Consider the following 20,841-nt stretch of genomic DNA (forward strand, 5'->3'; position numbering starts at 1 on the left):
ATACAGGCGTCAAACATCAAAAATTGCCCAGTCTCATACGGACGTAGTACTGGCATTTCTGAGATCACATGGGTGGAAAGTGAACAAGGAAAGAGTTCTCTATCCCCAATCTCAAGGGTTTCCCTCCTAGGGACTCTGATAGATTCTGTAGAAATGAAATTTACCTGACGGAGTCCAGGTTGTCAAAGTTTCTAAATTTCTGCCGTGTTTTTTTCATCCCATCCGCGCACTTCGGTGGCTCAGTACATGAATGAAATCGGCTTAATGGTAGCGGCAAGGGACATAGTACCGTTTGCACGTCTACATTTCAGACCGCTGCAACTATGCATGCTCAGTCAGAGGAACGGGGATTACACAGATTTGTCCCCCTGTTAAACCTGGACCAAGAGACCAGAGATTCTCTTCTCTGGTGACTATGTCGGGTCCATCTGTCCAAGGGTATGACCTTCCGCAGGTCAGATGGGACAATTGTTACAATAGATGCCAGCCTTTTAGGTTGGGATGCAGTCTGGAACTCCCTGAAGGCTCAGGGATAGTGGACTTAGGAGGAGACCCTCCTTCTAATAAATATTCTGGAACTGGGAGTGATATTCCATGCTCTTCAGACTTGGCCTCAGTTAGCAACTCTGAGGTAAATCATACTCAGTCCGACAATATACACGACTGTGGCTTACATCAGCCATCAAGGGGGAACAGAAGTTCCCTAGCGATGTTAGAAGTCTTACAATAATTCACTGGACAGAGACTCACTCTTGTCTATCAGCTATCCATATCCCAGGTGTTGAGAACTGGGAGGTGGATTTTCTAAGTCGTCAGACTTTTCTTCCGGGGGAGTGGGATTTCCTCCGGAGGTCAAGACCAAGCAGGAGAGGGCTTTGGTGTTTTTGACAGCGCCTGCGTAGCCACGCAGGACCTGGTATGCAGATCTGGTGGACATGTCATCAACCATCTAAATAGAATCAATCTGAGATGGACTGCCTGGAGACTGAACGCTTGATGTTATCAAAGCATGGCTTCTCCGAGTCAGTCATTGATACCTTAATACAGGACATGAAAGCCTGTCTCTAGGAAAATTGAACATAGATATGGTGTAAATATCTGATTGTTATGAATCCAAGGGTTACTCATGGAGTAAAGTCTGGATTCCCAGGATATTATCTTTTCTCCAAGATGTTTTTGAGAAAAGGGTTGTCAGCTAATTCCTTAAAAGGGGACAGATTTTTACTCTGTCTATTTTTTTGCACAAGCGTCTGGCAGGTATTCTAGACGTTCAGGCATTTGGTCAGGCTTTGGTTAGATCCAAGCCTGTGTTTAAAAACTGTTGCTCCGCCATGGAGCTTAAACCTGATTCTTAAGGTTCTTCAAGAAGTTCCGTTTGAACCTTTTTTGTTCCATAGATATCAATCTTTATCTTGGAAAGTTCCTTTTGGGTAGCTAATTCCTCGACTCGTAGAGTCTCCAAGTTATCTGTGTTACAATGTGATTCTCCTTATCTGGTCCTTCGTACGGATAAGGTAGTCCTGCGTACCAACCTGGGTTTTTTCCTAAGGTGGTATCTAACAAGTACATCACTCAAGAGATAGTTGTTCCATGCTTGTATCCTAATCCTTCCTCAAAGAAGGAACGTCTATTACACAATATTGGACGTGGTTTGTGCTTTAAAGTTTTACTTACAAGCTACTACAGTTTTCATCAAACGTTCACCTTGTTTGTTGTCTATTCTGGACAGAGGAGAGGTCAAAAGACTTCAGCAGCCTCTCTGTCTTTTTGGTTAAAAAGCATAATTCATTTAGCTTATGAGACTGCTGGACAGCAGCCTCCTGAAGGGATTACAGCTCATTCTACTAGAGCTGTGGTTTTCACTTGGGCCTTTTTTAAATGTGGCTTCTGTTGAACAGATTTACAAGACGGAGTCTTGGTCTGTGCTTCATACTTTTCAAATTTAACAAATTTGATACCTTGCTTCTTCGGAGGCTATTTTTGGGAGAAAGGGTTTTTTACAGGCAGTGGTAACTTCCGTTTAAGTACCTGCCTTGTCCCTCCCATCATCCGTCTACTTTAGCTTTGGTATTGGTATTCCATAAGTAATGGATGATCCGTGGACTGGATACACTTAACAAGAGAAAACATAATTTATGCTTACCTGATAAATTTATTTCTCTTGTAGTGTATCCAGTCCACGGCCCGCCCTGTCACTTTAAGGCAGGTCATTTTTTCATTTGAACTACAGTCACCACTGCACCCTATGGTTTTTCCTTTCTCTGCATATTTTCGGTCGAATGACTGAATATGGCAGTTAGGGGAGGAGCTATATAGCAGCTTTGCTGTGGGTGGACTCTTGCAGCTTCCTGTTGGGAAGGAGAATATATTCCATAAGTAATGGATGATCCGTGGACTGGATACACTACAAGAGAAATAAATTTATCAGGTAAGCATAAATTATGTTTTTTGCTGTAATAAATCAATTTCTAAGTTTTTATATGAAAATGCAAAAAAAAAAGGTGAAGCTTAATGTACATGCTATCTATTGTCTAGTTTTGTTTCTTGAAAACTACAGGGCTCCGGGAATCTACAGGAAACATTTGCACAACCTAGAATCTAACATTGCAATTGTACATTTGTGTTCTAAGCATTTTAACATCTACAGCAATGTAACTATGTTGTCACAATAGCTAGCTTGTTGTTTTTAAAAAAAAAAAAGAATTGTTATAGTATGGCAGTTCAGATATGTACCCGTGTATATATATATATATATATATATATATATATATAAATCTTGCAGAGAAGAAGGCACTCGCCATTTTATAATACAATACTTTATTCAATGGTTAACGTTTTCGGGGTCTCCCCCGTCTTCAGACCTCTTAGCAATAACATGCAAACACTCACCATTTATCACCTTACCCCCTCCACCATGTTGAAACAACGTCAACTCCCACAGCGTCAGTACAGCGCAACTGCGCATGCGCGAGCAACGCTACGGAAAGCCGACCAGGACAAAATACTAAAACTCCAAGTTTAAATACATCATGACAAGTAGCATCTTGGAAACTATCGGCTAGATTAAGAGTCTTGCGTTAGCCTTAAAAAGCAGCGTTGAGAGGTCCCAATGCTGCTTTTTAACGCCCGCTGGTATTACGAGTCTGGCAGGTACAGGTGTACCTCTCACTTTTCTTCCGCGACTCGAGCTTACCGCAAATCCCCTTACGTAAATTGCGTATCTTCTTCAAACGAAGTCCAAGTGAAGAATGAAGGTTCCTTTAAATGACGTCATCCAAGATGGTGTCCCTTGAATTCCGATTGGCTGATAGGATTGAGGTCGCATTCTATTGGCTGATTGGAACAGCCAATAGAATGTGAGCTCAATTCTATTGGCTGATTGGATCAGCCAATAGGATTGAACTTCAATCCTATTGGCTGATTGGATCAGCCAATAGGATTTTTCCTACCTTAATGTTGATTGGCTGATAGAATCCTATCAGCCAATCGGAATTCAAGGGAAGCCATCTTGGATGACGTCCTTTAAAGGATCTTCATTCTTCGCTTGGACTTCGTTTGAAGAGTAATTGTAACTTAGGTTAGGATTTATTTTACAGGTAAATTTGTACTTATTTATTTTTTATTTTTTTTATAATATGTTTTTATTGAAGTTTCAAAGAAAAATCGCATACAGGATACACAATAGTTACATCAGGGCTAGACAAACATTGCTAGTATACAGAAAATAGAAAATAACTCAATAATACAAGACAAATGATACCACTTCACATATCAAATTTGTTATAAAACAGCTGAGTAGGCAAATGTAACATTACATATGATGTCTTGATAAGGTATAAGAAAGGGGTTTGGGCGTAAGAGAATGAAACTCTGTTTTAAATTATAATATATAAATAATTATCTCCACATCAGTAGAAAATATACTCAGTGATTTCCTATAGCTACGATTATGAGATATGGAGAGTTGGCTTTTGTGGTGGCCACCTTTGGGCCATAGTGTATAGGGGAGGGGAAGAAAAGCAGCGGGCAAAAGCCACTCGAAAAATTAGAGAAGAAGGGGGGGAGGAGGGAGGGCGGAGCCAACACAGACAGCAGAGTTGAGTTACCATAGGTGAGGGAAGCGGCTAAATAACATAAATGGGGGGAGAGGTTATCACTAACGGAAGGTATCTGTGGCTTGGTAGAAAAACTATTTAAAGTCTATGCAAGGCTATAGCTAATATAGGCTGATAAGGAAAATACAACCTGTGATACAAACACTTAAACCCTTTAAACAATTGAAATGATGGTAATACATCTATACAACAGTAAAACAAAACCAGACTGTCTCCGAGTATTTGAGAGGTAAACAAACGAAACATGCTAGATGCCTAGAATCCTGCAGGTCTCATGTAGCAAGGTATATGGATATGTAGAGATAGTCAGGCCCATCATAAAGTGTGACTAAATAGAGAAACTCAGATATGAATTCACTTCCTGTAGTAGTTAGAAGATCTGTGAGCATAGTCATACACAAAGCACAAGTGCAGCTGAGATGTAAATGTCTCTTGCAACATTACTAATATATCGCACTATAAGGTTAAGCAAAATCTAGAGTCACTAGTAAAGATGTTACAATTATACACAATATGGAAAGTTGAGTGAGTGGCAATATTAATGGGCTAACTAACTAGAGATATCCCATGACAAATGGGCTAAATAATACTGCTTGAAGCTAAACTAAATTTCTAAACTATATGGTCAGCAGTTGAATTTGTGTCTCAACTATACTATAGTAGAATACCTCTTTTAAAGCGTAATTAGGAGTAAAATCAACAGATAAGGGCATAACTTCATAAGCTACCAAAGATAGCCCGATTTACTAGATACATGGTTCCAGCTCGCCTGATCTATATTAATTAGTGTATATTCAAGTGACATATAACGCTATAGCGGTGTATGGGTAATATGGTACTCGTGAGCTGTTGTGTACACCATCTACAGAACTAGTCATAGGTGATATAAATAGGATAAAATAAAAGCAGGCCTCTAGGCTAATCCTGTACCCTGTAGACCTGAGGGAGCTCTTATGAAAAAAGCTAACAATAAGCCCTACTATGACCTGCGTACTGGATTAGTAAATGAAGTATGAATAAACATTATAATCCACCACAGAGATTTAACTGTTATATGAATAGTCCTACTGAAATAAGAAAACATTAAGTAAACATTGGTGATGGGAGTTTGTAACTTAGGAGGGGGTTTATGAATGCGACAGTCACCCGATGCCAATAGGCCTACCAAACCTAAAGTGATCACAAACATCCAGGTGCTGTGAACCAATAAGATAATGTAGAGAAGAACCTTTATAAACTAGGGAAACCACTCTAGTAAAGACATGCAGGCAGTTTCATCTATATTTGTCACATTAATACTGTTAGAGTTGTGAGGTAAACATAATAGAACCAAGCTATTAATATCATTCAGACTCTTGAGGGCAGTTAAGTATACTTGCTGACATAGTTAACATAAGTGTTGTGCCACTTAAATAAGTAATAGTAAAGGAGAATAAAGCTAGTTATATTACATTACCTAAGTTATATTTGTCAAGGAATTAGACGCTCCTTACCTAATCTCAATAAAAGTGTGGCTTAGGGCAGCATGGTTATACTATATATAATGCAAGGTCTGTCAGAGAGCATGTAACAAGTCATTGAAGGCATATGAAGTAGAAGACTAGTAAGATAACAGTTTATGCATGTAATATAAAAGTTATCAGCAAACAGTGAGTGGAATGTGCTTGAGACCTACTATTGGGTGCCAAACAGAATTTGCCATATATAATGGCTGCATGCGGTTATACTATATGACATCTCAAACCAGCTTAACAACCAAAAGCAGCCAGCTGTAATATTCTCATAGAGATGTCCAGCAAACACAGGTACAAGGAGGGCTTATGTAGGAGCAGGAGTCTATGGGTTCAATAGCGTAGCATTCACATCACCCTACTCCATCCCTTGTATAGTGAGTTCTCTCAGGCTAGTATAGCTAGTGAGAAACATATACTATCTAACCAGCATCTGAGGTTCAATGGAGCTGTGAACTTATACCATGTGTAAATATGACAGATACAATTCTTGATAGGAGTTAGTATGAAAATAATAGGTGGCCCAGCATTGCATAGTACTAGGTTGAATATGAACAAGGATTCTGATAAACACTTAAAATAACATAAAATAAACTGGCACTCAATGTGCAGCACAACATTAAACTGTAAGTATTGGACATGACCTTGGATATTATGAGATCAGTTCTGATTGCCATATTTTTATGAGCAGTTATAGGCGTCCAGAACCTTCGAAAATCACCAGGCTATCCAACACCCAGGCGAATCCAATACCCCTGTAGCACGGCTCTCAGGAGACTTAAACTACTCCACAGCCGCATCAACACTAAGCGATTTCCATCGAGCAGTGAAAACGGAAGACCGGTATGGACGTATGTGTTTTTTTGGGGAAATGACAGCCGGTGAGAGGCTGGTTGCGGCCTGGGCAGCCGCTGCAGAGATGTTGGAGGCTGTGGTGGGTAAGTGGTCCGGGATTATGCAAGGAAGCGTTTTAGGAGGAATGTCCCTAAACTCTGGTGACTGTGTCTCAAAATCCGCATGCCGCTTCTTGAGGTTAGACTGGGTCACTAAGGTGTCTCCGCCGACAATCAGAGTCCTCGATCTAGAAGTAATCAGAGGCGTAGATGTACCCGGAGTCTCAATGATTTTCAAGATGGCTGTCTGCTCCGTTTCATACCAAAGTAGGCCTGTATCTAAGGCTGCCAACTGGGAGGGCCGCTCTTGTATGGAAATATCCTTCTCGGAGAGTTGCTTGGGAGTTATAAGTGCTGAAGGATGCATTGATTTTATCTCCTGACTAAGGTCTAGTAGATGTTCTTCCATTCTAGACTGTAAGTTCACTAAGGCCAGTATGATCGCCGCCATGATTGTGTAAGGGAGTCCACTGTTCTTGTGGCATAGTTGCAATAGATTGTCCGGTAGTGTGATCCCACAGTATAGCTCTGCGTTTCATCAGGTTTAATAGCCCACAATTATAACTTTATTAGCAAAATCAAATCTGAAAGCCAGGAGCTGCTAAGTAATGCGTCCGGTCTCATTGGCTGCTGGCTCCGCCCCCAATTTGTACTTATTTTAACTAGGAAGTTATTAAATAGTTAATAACTATTTAATAACTACTATTGTACCTAGTTAAAATAAATACAAAGTTGCCTGTAAAATAAATATAAATTCTAAGCTAGCTACAATGTAACTATTAGTTATATTGTATCTAGCTTAGGGTTTATTTTATCGGTAAGTATTTAGTTTTAAATAGGAATAATTTATTTAATACTAGTAATTTTATTTAGATTTATTTAAATTATATTTAAGTTAGGGGGTGTTAGGGTTACGGTTAGACTTAGGTTTAGGGGTTAAAAACTTTATTATAGTGGCGGCGACGTTGGCGGCGGCAGATTAGGGGTTAATAAATGTATTTAGGTTGCGGCGACGATTAGGGGTTAATAAATATAATGTAGGGTTCGACGATGTTGGGGGCAGCAGATTAGGGGTTCATAGGTATAATGTAGGTGGCGGCGGTGTCCGGAGCGGCAGAGTAGGGGTTAATAAGTGTAAGATTAGGGGTGTTTAGACTCAGGGTTCATGTTAGGGTGTTAGGTGTAGACATAAAATTTATTTTCTCATAGCAATCAATGGGGCTGCGCTAGAAGCTGGATGCTGCTTTTTTGCAGGTGATAGTTTTTTTTTCAGCCGGCTCAGCCCCATTGTTTCCTATGGGGAAATCGTGCACGAGCACTTTCAGCCAGCTCACCGCTACCGTAAGCAGCGCTGGTATTGAGATGAGATGTGCAGCTAAATTTTGCTCTACGCTCACCTTTTTTTCGGCTAACGTCGGGTTTAAAAAAACCTGTAATACCAGCATTGTCTTAAGGTAGCGTTAAAAAAAAAGGTTTGTTAGCAACGCACCCCTGTTACTGCAAGACTCGTAATTTCGGTGTATGAGACCAAATGTTAGACTGATCCTGTAAGGGTGAGAAGCCTTAACATACAATGCAAATCACACACTCGCTATACTAGCATAGAACAATTCAAATTCATGTATAATTTATTAAAGTAGGCAATAATGGGATTTAAAATCCTGATAATCTAATACTGTAATCACTTGTGCACTGTCCAACCATGTTGCACTCAAAACTGATCAGTATACTTGATCCCTGCAAACAACAGTGTTATGTCCCTGTTAGGCTACCCAAACCCCCAAAATGTCAGTCATATATCACACATACATCAGGAGTAACATAATGAAGATTTAGTGCTGTGGAATCTGTTGGCGCTCTACAAATAACCGATAATAATAATTTCTAAGCTTACATACTAGGACACTCAGGACCACATATTACCCAGCCCAAAGAAGGCATGTAGCAATATAGATTCCCAATGTGATACAGCTACAATTCTGATGACTCCAGGAAAGAACACCAAATAAATGGTATGCAGAAGAGGTTTGTGGACCGTGGATATGGTTCTACTCAACTCAAACAAGCACTGGTTGAAGCACTGTCTATGATTCAGGAACAGGCTCTGGAGAAGGTTGACAAGGGAACAACTAGTCAGAAGATGAATTTTACCACAGTATTTTCTCCAGAAAAATTACAATTCACAAGGAGATTGTGAGAGCTTTATATAACTTTTTGGAAGTGCACCCTTCTGAATATCGACATGAGTGCTGGCTCCTAACTTTTACATTGAATATTTACTTTTGGTTCTACAGCACCGTGGAGTGACTTAAGGACTGTTTGTAGCAGTACGCTGTGCTGCTAATGTTTTTATTGGTGGTGGATCATTCACATTGAGACCAGTGTTTACCATGGATCAGGAGACAGTTGATGTTATACTGGGGAATACTTTAGTAGATGATAAGATTGAAGGAGCTAATCTATTTCAATTCTCGGAGGAGGATGCTAATAGGTTTGATGCCATTCTGATTAAGAAACAGAGGGAACATCCAGAACAGTTATTTAATCACCTGGTGAATCTAAGAAAGAAAAAGATTGATCTCAAGCTACATGGGTGCTATCTTTCAGAGTACCACAGAAGTTTGTTTATTCCCAAAGGCTTTAGAATTAAGAACATACACACAATTGGTCGCAATAACCCTGCATTTTGTTTGAAATGGTGTGGCATTTTAAATATAGGATCATTGGATCTAATGTTGCTGGTGATTGAGGAGGTGAGTGAGCAGTTACAACAATTAGAAATAGAATTACAGAAGTTTGAATCCTTACATCTTACCAAGTTGACTGATGACGATAGTGATACCTGGCTTGACAAATTGAAGCAACAAGTTGATTCCTATGAGAAGGAACTGATTAACTTCAAGGAGCACAAATGGGAGGCTGTGACCCTGGACTACAAGGAGAAGAGGCTTTATAAATGGCTCCTGGGTCCACAGGAGAGAAGTTATCAAATGAGTGTACAAACCCAAATCAATAACAACAGTGGAGAGCTCTGATAACAGCTCTGATACTGAGGGGATAACCCCAGTGAGGGGTGAGGACATCCAGGGTTAACAAGCTATGGTCACGAGTTCAAAAAACGGACAGGGCAGAGGCCACAACCCAGCGCAGAGGGCGACGTGGGTCGCAGAGTACAGGGGAAGACCCCCACGGCAATGGTGCAAGTAGAGGGGGTTGGTGAGAGTGAGAGCATTATATTGAATTTGAGCTCTTATACACCCACCCGAGCAGAAGATCTACTCCTACAGAAGGGGTCTCAAGTTCATACCTACAACTTTTGCTGATGATTTCTCCTTGAATGTTGACCTTTTTAAATTCCAAAGATCATTGAGGTTGAAAGAATACTTTGGCATTCGAATGATAACACAGAGGGCTTTCGAAGGAAGGTGAGGTTTGACCCTAAGAGTAATAACTCTAGTATTACTACATTTTCGAGGATGGTCAAGAAGGATATGATTGAGGATATCCATGTGAAGAAAGATGTGATACGTAATAACCTTACCAGGGAAGAGAGAAAAGCACTCAGAAATTTACGGATGAATAAGGATCTGGTTATCCGTGAGGCGGACAAGGGTGGGGCTTTGGTCCTACAGGACTACTGTGATTACAGACGTGAGATACAATCTCCGTTATCTGATACTGGTACCTACAGATGGTTACCTGGGGATCCCACCATGGCTTTCAAGTCAAGTATTGACGCCTACTTGTGTTGCTTGTTACAACAGGATATCATCTCTAAAGCATTGAAAGAATATCTTCAGGTTGATCATCCCATAATTCCTATCATCTATACCTTGCCAAAGGTTCATAAAAACCCAACAGCACCACCAGGTAGGCTGATTGTTTCGGCGTGGGGTCTATCTTGCAACCCTTAGCTACATATGTGGATGCTATTCTTCAGTCGCTAGTGAGAAACACTACTTCATTCCTTCTCGACTCAATTGAGCTTATCAAGCTATTAAAATCCTGGCAGCATTTTGAGGATAGTGATATTCTGGTCACACTTGATGTGACCAGTCTTTATACTATTATCCCTCATGCACAAGGAATGGCCGCAGTAACTCATCATCTCCTTAAATATCACTATGTAGGCCCTCCAGTGGATGTAATAATGGAACTGCTGGACTTCTATCTGAGCTGTAACTATTTCAAATTTGAAAAAGAGTTTTTTCTGCAAACATCTGGCACAGCGATGGGGTCCAATGTGGCCCCATCCTATGCAAATCTCTTTATGGCACAGTTCGAAACTTTAGAAACGGATGCCTTTCGGGACAACAGGGTTAAATTCTACAAAAGGTACATAGACGACCCTTCCAAGGTCACAATTTAAGCGTGTGGTTCGCAACAATTCTGATGACTCCAGGAAAGAACACCAATTAAATGGTATGCAGAAGAGGTTTGTGGACCATGGATATGGTTCTACTCAACTCAAACAAGCACTGGTTGAAGCACTGTCTATGACTCAGGAACAGGCTCTGAAGAAGGTTGACAAGGGAACAACTAGTCAGAAGATGATTTTTACCACAGTATTTTCACCAGAAAAATTACAATTCACAAGGAGATTGAGAGAGCATTGGTAGATTTTATCCAGCGATGATACCTTACCATTTGAGAAGATGGAAACACCCATGGTGGGGTTTAAGAAAGGAAGATCTCTGAAGGACTTGCTGCTGAGACCTGACAATTGTGATAGTTATATGCCAACTACATGGTTGAGCACCACCAAAATGGGTTGTTTCCGGTGTAGTGGATGCACTACCTGTGGTGGCTTGACACAGAGCAATACATTCATACATCCTTGGTCCAATAAGAAGTTCTATATACAGCATAGGGTTACTTGTACTATGAAGTTTATTGTATACTTGCTTCACTGTCCATGTGGCAGGTTTTACGTAGGAAAGACCCAGGATGATCTTAGGACAAGGATGGCGAACCACTGGTTTGCGATACGCAAAGCCATCAAAGATGGTGATTCAGGCATTTCTGTACTAACAAACACGGGGTATCCGATTTGAGGTACATTATTATTGATCATGTTCCTAGGAGTGTGAGAGGGGGTGATAGGGCCAAACGCCTACTACAAAGGGAGTCCATGTGGATTTTTAACTTGGATATGATGTATCCAAAGGACCTGAATGTGCATTTGGATTATCAATGCTTTTTGTAGTTGTTTGGTTTGCCCATTGACGTATGCTTGGTTACTTGGGTTGGATTTAACAAGGTTAGCACACTATAGTGGGCGAATGTAGCTGTATCACATTGGGAGTCTATATTGCTACATGCCTTCTTTGGGCTGGGTAATATGTGGTCCTGAGTGTGCTAGTATGTAAGCTTAGAAATCTTCATTAAGTTGCTCCTGATGTATGTGTGATATATGACTGACATTTTGGGGGTTTGGGTAGCCTAACAGGGACATAACACTGTTGTTTGCAGGGATCAAGTATACTGATCAGTTTTGAGTGCAACATGGTTGGACAGTGCACAAGTGATTACAGTATTAGATTATCAGGATTTTAAATCCCATTATTGCCTACTTTAATAAATTATACATTTGAATTGTTCTATGCTAGTATAGCGAGTGTGTGATTTGCATTGTATGTTAAGGCTTCTCACCCTTACAGGATCAGTCTAACATTTGGTCTCATAGTTTCCAAGATGCTACTTGTCACGATGTATTTAAACTTTGAGTTTTAGTATTTTGTCCTGGTCGGCTTTCCGTAGTGTTGCTCGCGCATGCGCAGTTGCGCTGTACTAACGCTGTGGGAGTTGACGTTGTTTCAACATGGTGGAGGGGGTAAGGTGATAAATGGTGAGTGTTTGTATGTTATTGCTAAGAGGTCTGAAGACGGGGGAGACCCCGAAAATGTTAACCGTTGAATAAAGTATCGTATTATAAAACGGCGAGTGCCTTCTTCTCTGCAAGATTTATATAACTTTTTGGAAGTGCATCCCGGAGGTTGAATATCGACATGAGTGCTGGCTCCTAAATTTTAAATTGTGTATAGATATATATATATATATATATATATGTATATATATATACAGGGAGTGCAGAATTATTAGGCAAATGAGTATTTTGACCACATCATCCTCTTTATGCATGTTGTCTTACTCCAAGCTGTATAGGCTCGAAAGCCTACTACCAATTAAGCATATTAGGTGATGTGCATCTCTGTAATGAGAAGGGGTGTGGTCTAATGACATCAACACCCTATATCAGGTGTGCATAATTATTAGGCAACTTCCTTTCCTTTGGCAAAATGGGTCAAAAGAAGGACTTGACAGGCTCAGAAAAGTCAAAAATAGTGAGATATCTTGCAGAGGGATGCAGCACTCTTAAAATTGCAAAGCTTCTGAAGCGTGATCATCGAACAATCAAGCGTTTCATTCAAAATAGTCAACAGGGTCGCAAGAAGCGTGTAGAAAAACCAAGGCGCAAAATAACTGCCCATGAACTGAGAAAAGTCAAGCGTGCAGCTGCCAAGAAGCCACTTGCCACCAGTTTGGCCATATTTCAGAGCTGCAACATCACTGGAGTGCCCAAAAGCACAAGGTGTGCAATACTCAGAGACATGGCCAAGGTAAGAAAGGCTGAAAGATGACCACCACAAGCTGAAACGTCAAGACTGGGCCAAGAAATATCTCAAGACTGATTTTTCTAAGGTTTTATGGACTGATGAAATGAGAGTGAGTCTTGATGGGCCCGATGGATGGGCCCGTGGCTGGATTGGTAAAGGGCAGAGAGCTCCAGTCCGACTCAGACGCCAGCAAGGTGGAGGTGGAGTACTGGTTTGGGCTGGTATCATCAAAGATGAGCTTGTGGGGCCTTTTCGGGTTGAGGATGGAGTCAAGCTCAACTCCCAGTCCTACTGCCAGTTTCAGTTTTCTTCAAGCAGTGGTACAGGAAGGAGTCTGCATCCTTCAAGAAAAACATGATTTTCATGCAGGACAATGCTCCATCACACGCGTCCAAGTACTCCACAGCGTGGCTGGCAAGAAAGGGTATAAAAGAAGAAAATCTAATGACATGGCCTCCTTGTTCACCTGATCTGAACCCCATTGAGAACCTGTGGTCCATCATCAAATGTGAGATTTACAAGGAGGGAAAACAGTACACCTCTCTGAACAGTGTCTGGGAGGCTGTGGTTGCTGCTGCACGCAATGTTGATGGTGAACAGATCAAAACACTGACAGAATCCATGGATGGCAGGCTTTTGAGTGTCCTTGCAAAGAAAGGTGGCTATATTGGTTACTGATTTGTTTTTGTTTTGTTTTTGAATGTCAGAAATGTATATTTGTGAATGTTGAGATGTTATATTGGTTTCACTGGTAAAAATAAATAATTGAAATGGGTATATATTTGTTTTTTGTTAAGTTGCCTAATAATTATGCACAGTAATAGTCACCTGCACACACAGATATCCCCCTAAAATAGCTAAAACTAAAAACAAACTAAAAACTACTTCCAAAAATATTCAGCTTTGATATTAATGAGTTTTTTGGGTTCATTGAGAACATGGTTGTTGTTCAATAATAAAATTAATCCTCAAAAATACAACTTGCCTAATAATTCTGCACTCCCTGTATGTATATATATATATATATATATATATATGTTACGGGTAAAGTAAGAAATCTGGGTAATCCTAGGATTACCCTGGTGATGGTGATGCGGCTGTGGGTAAAGCCCGATGTACTGTAATACCCTCATCTACACTAGGGCCGAAAAGGCTCACGCGGAAACGGGTTAAGAAGCAGCTGTCTTAAGACCGCTGCTCCTTAACTCGTCAGCCGCCTCTGAGGCGGCGGACAGCAATCGGCCCATATTTCTTTTGCCTCCACATAGGGGGTTTAAGGAAGGCTGATTCACCAGAACTGCTTGTGCAATGTTGAATGCCGACAGCGTATGCTGTCAGCATTTAGCGATGTCTGGCGGACATCATTCGCTACAGCGAATCATGTCCGCCTGCCATTTGATAATTTGGCCCATGTTTCTTTTGACTCCACCTAGGGGGTTCAAGGAAGGCGCCCCGCCAATCCTCTGGCATCCACCCCAAGTGAACCTTGGGGAAAGAGGTTTATAAGGGGGGTTTCGCCCCTTGAACCACCCAGGCAAAAAAGATATTGAAGATGGAGGAACTACAGTGCATGCTATATATGTTTGATGCAGTGACCCCGCACTCTGAGAGGATATATGATCATACATTAGGCTTTACCCACAGCAGCTTGGGTAATGCCCGTTTTACTCGGCTAATTTTAGGATTAACCAATATCTGACTTTACCCGCAACATATCAGACGAGTAAACCCTCAGGCAAAACTCCCTGATGTAGATCTAGTGTTGCAGGTGATTCATTTTATTAAAGGACCACTAAACAGAGTAGAACAGCATAATCAATACATGTATAATAAATAGAAAATTCAAAAGCACTTAGTTGGAATTTCACACAAGTAGTAGATTTTTTTTCTGACAAAATTTAAAGTTATTTTATTTTCCTTCCCACTGCATCGTGTGACAGTCATCAGCCAATCACAAAATGTATATATGCATATTCTGTCAATCTTGCACATGCTCAGTTGGAGATGGTACCTCAGAAAGTGTGCATGTAAAAAGATTGTTCACATTTAGATAATGGATATGAATTAGAACCTTGTTTAAAATGATGTGCTCTATCTGAATCATGGAAGTTAATTTTGACTTTGGTGTTACTTTAAGTATTTCTCAAAAGCAAGAAAGAGGTCTTTTATGTGGGAAGTAGCAGAGCACTGGGAGCTGAACTTAGATGGGTGCTTGTTTTCTACCAGGTACACCTGTTTACTCTGCATAGTTAATTGTGATTAATTTGGTGATCTCTGTGTCATATATGGAAAAGTTTGAATGCCAGACCTTGATTACAGATTACACTGTAGCTTTTATTCTCTTTTATGTAAAGAATTTAATCTAGAACACGACTATGGAATCTTTCTCAAAATGAAAAAGGCTACTCAGATTAGCCCCCCCCCCCCCAACATTTTGTTTACAAAAACAAGAACAGGAAAACACTACCATAGAATGTATTTATTTTTTTAACTAATGTTCATTGAAGTTTGACTCCACAGACACTGCAAAGTTCCCATTTGCAGCCAAGGCATTCTGTCTGTAAAGCTGCCAACTTTAGTAGCTATGCTATTGAATTAAATTAACTTGTCTTGTAAACTGCTTGACTCCATTTTTTTTAAATCACGATATTGTAGTTTTGGTGGACATCTATACATCTAGAAACATAAGAATGTAATATAAGTCAATATATTGTTATTTCTTAATGTTGTGCAGATTTAAAAATGAAAATGAACAAAATATGGATTTTTTTTTTACTTGCACAGATTTACAGGGCACATAGTGGCCGATTTATTATGCCCAATATTGGCCGAAATACATCTGTTTCCGCGCGTGCCTTCAGGCTCGCCGAAAACAGCAGTTAAGAAGCAGCGGTCTTAAGACTGCTGCTCCTTAACTCATACGCCTCCTCTGAGGCGGCGGACAGCTATCCGCCCGATCATGTACGATTGGGTTGATTGGCACCCACTGCTAGCGGCCGATTGGCCGTGAATCTGCAGGGTTCGGCATTGCACAAGCAGTTCTGCCAGCGATGTCTGGCAGACATGATCTGCTATAGCGGATCATGTCCGCCAGACATTGATAAATTAGCCCCATTGTGTTTAGTGGAATTTCAACCTAGAGGGTTCATAAATGAGTGTATTTGGACAACTCTATAAATAATTTCTTCTCTCTTCTTCAGCTTCACCACATGAAAAAATAGGTATTCACAGACATTGTAACAGGAATGCATGAAATTTCTGCTGCTCCAAGTAGATGAGACATAGAACTTATAATTATTAGTTTAATGTGCTGTCTCCACAAACCTAAAGAAATAATTTTATCTCTAAGTACAAACTTTAAACATTTGCAGGACGTCTCTGCATGTTTCTTTGGTATGCTAAAATAATTAACGGAGCAACAACCAACAGCACTTATTTTCAAAGCTCATGCACTTCAAACAACAGCAGTCCACAGCACTTGTTTAAAAACCCATACACTTAATTATGACTTTGGGTCACATAAAATCAATAGCAACGTTTCAGGCAAAAAAAACCTTAAAGGGCCAGTCAAGTCTAAAATAAACTGTCATGATTTAAATAGGGCATGCAAATTTAAACAACTGTTCAATTTACAGCACTGATTGGCTAAAATGCAAGTCTGTCAAAAGAACTGAAATAAGGGGGCAGTTTGAAGAGGCTTAGATTCAAGGTAATCACAGAGGTAAAACATTTATTATTATAATTGTGTTGGTTTTGCAACACAATAAAGGGATTATCTATCTTTTTAAACAACAAAAATTCTGGTGTTGACTGTCCCTTTAATCATGCCACAAACTATAAACTATATTCTTTTTTTATTATACCTAAATTAAAATCTCTGGTTTTATACAATTGCCCTGTTATGCACATCCATCAATCCTTTAATAATACATTTGCAATTTGAACACCACGGACAAGAATATATACACATATAAAAACATTAATATATATGTATACATATATAGACACATATATAAGTGCACACCAAACAAACACAGTCCTTTAGCCTAAGCACCAATTGGAACACATATACTGTATAACCTATTAAACTGGGATCCGGTATATAATCAATTATTCCTCCACAGTTAAATCTCCATTAGAGTCATTTACCATTTCAAGTGTAACAGCAGATATCCGGCATCTAATCCGGTCTTAGAGATGATCGTGTTTACATTAATAAAGTTTGTGTATTAATCATTAACTGGTCTTACCAGTGCTTGTGTCACAATTCCTCATACAGCCCGTTCTCCTCCAAGGTCGGTCCACAGGAGCTGTCTGGATAGCAATATGCCGGGCTTTGTAACTCTTGCCTCACTTTTTGCTGTTGCTTCCGACCTGTATCTGCTCCCTCCGTCAACCATGGGCCGTAGCTGATGACGTCATCTGCAGAACTCTGTCTCTCTCACTCCTGATGCTCCGTACACTGTTCACGTCTGTGAAGTTCACCGGTTCCCAGGGTCTGAACAACCTTGCCTTTTCTTAGTGGCCTTAATAGCCTGTGCTCTCTTGCCCCCACAAATACTTAGAAAACCAAATAGCTTATAAGGAGCACCAGGCAAACAAAAATGATAAAACTTAGCTTTCATTTCAGTTTGCAGCCTTATGCATCAAAACAATGCTAAAATCCATACATCACATCAGAAAACATAGGTAGTGTTTCTGCTTATGCGTTTCAACATTTGCCGTACTGCAAATGCCGAAACGCGTAAGCAGGAACGCTACCCATGTTTTCTGATGTGATGTATGGATTTTAGCATTGTTTTGATGCATACGGCTGCAAGCTGAAATAAAAGCTAAGTTTCTCTTGTAAGGTGTATCCAGTCCACGGATCATCCATTACTTGTGGGATATTCTCCTTCCCAACAGGAAGTTGCAAGAGGATCACCCACAGCAGAGCTGTCTATATAGCTCCTCCCCTAACTGCCACTTACCAGTCATTCTCTTGCAACTCTCGACTAGCATGGAAGAAGTAAGAGAGATGTGGTGAAATGTCGTTGATTTTTTCTTCAATTCAAAAGTTTGTTATTTTTAAATGGTACCGGAGTTGTACTATTTTGGTCCCAGGCAGAAAATAGAAGAAGAATCTGCCTGTGGTCTCTAATGATCTTAGCAGGTTGTAACTAAGATCCATTGCTGTTCTCACACATAACTGAAGAGAGAGGTAACTTCAGCTGGGGAATGGCGTGCAGGTTATCCTGCTATGAGGTATGTGCAGTTTAAATTTTTTCTAGAGGAATGTAAATGCTAGAAAATGCTGCTGATACCAGATTTATTTAAGGTAAGCCTGATTACAGTGATTTAATAGCGACTGGTATCATGCTTACTGTCAGAGGTAATACTCTTATTATTTTTCAATTCCTGTCATATAAAACGTTTGCTGGGAGTGTTTAAACGTTTTTATATATGTTTTGGTGATAAAACTTTATTGGGGCCTAGTTTTTTCCACATGGCTGGCTTAAATTTGCCTAGAAACAGTTTTCTTAGGCCTCCCACTGTGTAGACATGAGTGGGAGGGGCCTAATTTAGCTCTTAATTGTGCAGTAACTTTTGCAGACTGAGACATCCAGCTTCCCTCAAGAAGTCTCCTGAATGCTATAGGACCTCTCTAAAGGGCTTTTAGGCTTTCCAAAGTCATTTGTATGGAAAGGTAGGGCCACAGCAGAGCTGTGGCAGTTTGTTGTGACTGTTAAAAAAACGTCTATATCGTTTTTTTGATCCGTTTTTTAAACTAAGGGGTTAATCATCCATTTGCAAGTGGGTGCAATGCTCTGTTAGCTTATTATACACACTGTAAAAATTTTGTTTGATTTACTGCTTTTTTCACTGTTTTTCAAATTCTGACCTTTTTTATTTCTCTTAAAGGCACAGTACCGGTTTTATTTTTTGCTTGTTAACTTGCTTTAAAGTGTTTTCCAAGCTTGCTGGTCTCATTGCTAGTCTGTTTAAACATGTCTGACATAGAGGAAACTCCTTGTTCATTATGTTTAGAAGCCATGGTGGAACCCCCTCTTAGAATGTGTATTAAATGTACTGATTTCACTTTAAGTAATAAAGACCATATTTTGTCTTTAAAAAAATTTATCACCAGAGGAATCTGACGAGGGGGAAGTTATGCCAACTAACTCGCCCCACGTGTCAGAACATTTAAATCCCGCTCAAGGGACTTATGCTCAAGAGGCGCCAAGTACATCTAGCTCTCCCATGGCGTTTACTTTACAAGACATGGCGGCAGTCATGGATAATACACTGTCAGCTGTATTATCCAGACTACCTAGGTTACAAGGAAAGCGAGACAGCTCTGGAGTTAGAAGAAATACAGAGCATACTGACGCTTTTGTAGCTATGTCTGATACCCCCTCACAATATGCAGAAGCTGAGGAAGGAGAGCTTCTTTCTGTGGGTGATTTTTCTGACTCAGGGAAGAGGGTTCAACCTGATTCTGAAGTATCAACATTTAAATTTAAGCTTGAACACCTCCGCGTGTTGCTCAGGGAGGTTTTAGCTGCTCTGAATGACTGTGATACAATTGCAGTGCAAGAGAAATTGTGTAGATTGGATAAATACTATGCAGTACCTGTTTACACTGATGTTTTTCCAATACCTAAAAGGTTTACAGAAATTATTACTAAGGAATGGGATAGACCAGGTGTGCCGTTCTCTTCCCCTCCTATTTTTAAGAAAATGTTTCCAATCGATGCCGCCACACAGGACTTATGGCAAACGGTCCCTAAGGTGGAGGGAGCAGTTTCTACACTAGCTAAGCGTACTACTATCCCTGTCGAGGGCAGTTGTGCTTTCTTAGATCCAATGGATAAAAAATTAGAGGGTTACCTTAAGAAAATGTTTATTCAACAAGGTTTTATTCTACAGCCCCTTGCATGCATTGCCCCAGTCACTGCTGCTGCAGCCTTCTGGTTTGAGTCTCTGGAAGAGGTTTTACAGGTAGAGACCCCATTGGATGATATACTTGACAAGCTTAGAGCACTTAAGCTAGCCAATTCTTTTGTTTCTGATGCCATTGTTCATTTGACTAAACTAACGGCTAAGAATTCTGGTTTTGCTATTCAGGTGCGTAGGGCACTATGGCTTAAATCATGGTCAGCTGACGTTACTTCAAAGTCTAAGCTGCTTAATATTCCCTTCAAGGGGCAGACCCTATTCGGGCCTGGTTTGAAGGAGATCATTTCCGATATCACTGGAGGAAAAGGTCATGCCCTTCCTCAGGATAGGTCCAAATCAAGGGCCAAACAGTCTAATTTTCATGCCTTTCGAAACTTCAAGGCAAGTGTGGCATCAACTTCCTCTAATACAAAGCAAGAGGGAACTTTTGCCCAGTCCAAGTCGGTCTGGAGACCTAACCAGACTTGGAACAAAGGTAAGCAGGCCAAAAAGCCTGCTGCTGCCTCTAAGACAGCATGAAGGATTGGCCCCCGATCCGGTAATGGATCTAGTAGGGGGCAGACTTTCGCTCTTCGCCCAGGCTTGGGCAAGAGATGTCCAGGATCCCTGGGCGTTGGAAATTGTATCCCAGGGATATCTTCTGGACTTCAGAGCTTCTCCTCCAAAAGGGAGATTTCACCTTTCACAATTATCTGCAAACCAGATAAAGAGAGAGGCATTTTTACACTGTGTTCAAGACCTCCTAGTTATAGGAGTGATCCACCCA

At 40.5% G+C, this 20,841-nt stretch overlaps 1 protein-coding gene across 1 annotated transcript in view; it reads left to right on the plus strand.

Moving 5' to 3' along the window:
- Positions 1 to 20,841, plus strand: part of WDR27 (WD repeat domain 27) — an 896,914-nt gene that overhangs the window by 434,662 nt on the left and 441,411 nt on the right.

This window comes from Bombina bombina, chromosome 4 (genome assembly GCF_027579735.1).
Source record: "Bombina bombina isolate aBomBom1 chromosome 4, aBomBom1.pri, whole genome shotgun sequence".
NCBI lineage: Eukaryota > Metazoa > Chordata > Amphibia > Anura > Bombinatoridae > Bombina > Bombina bombina.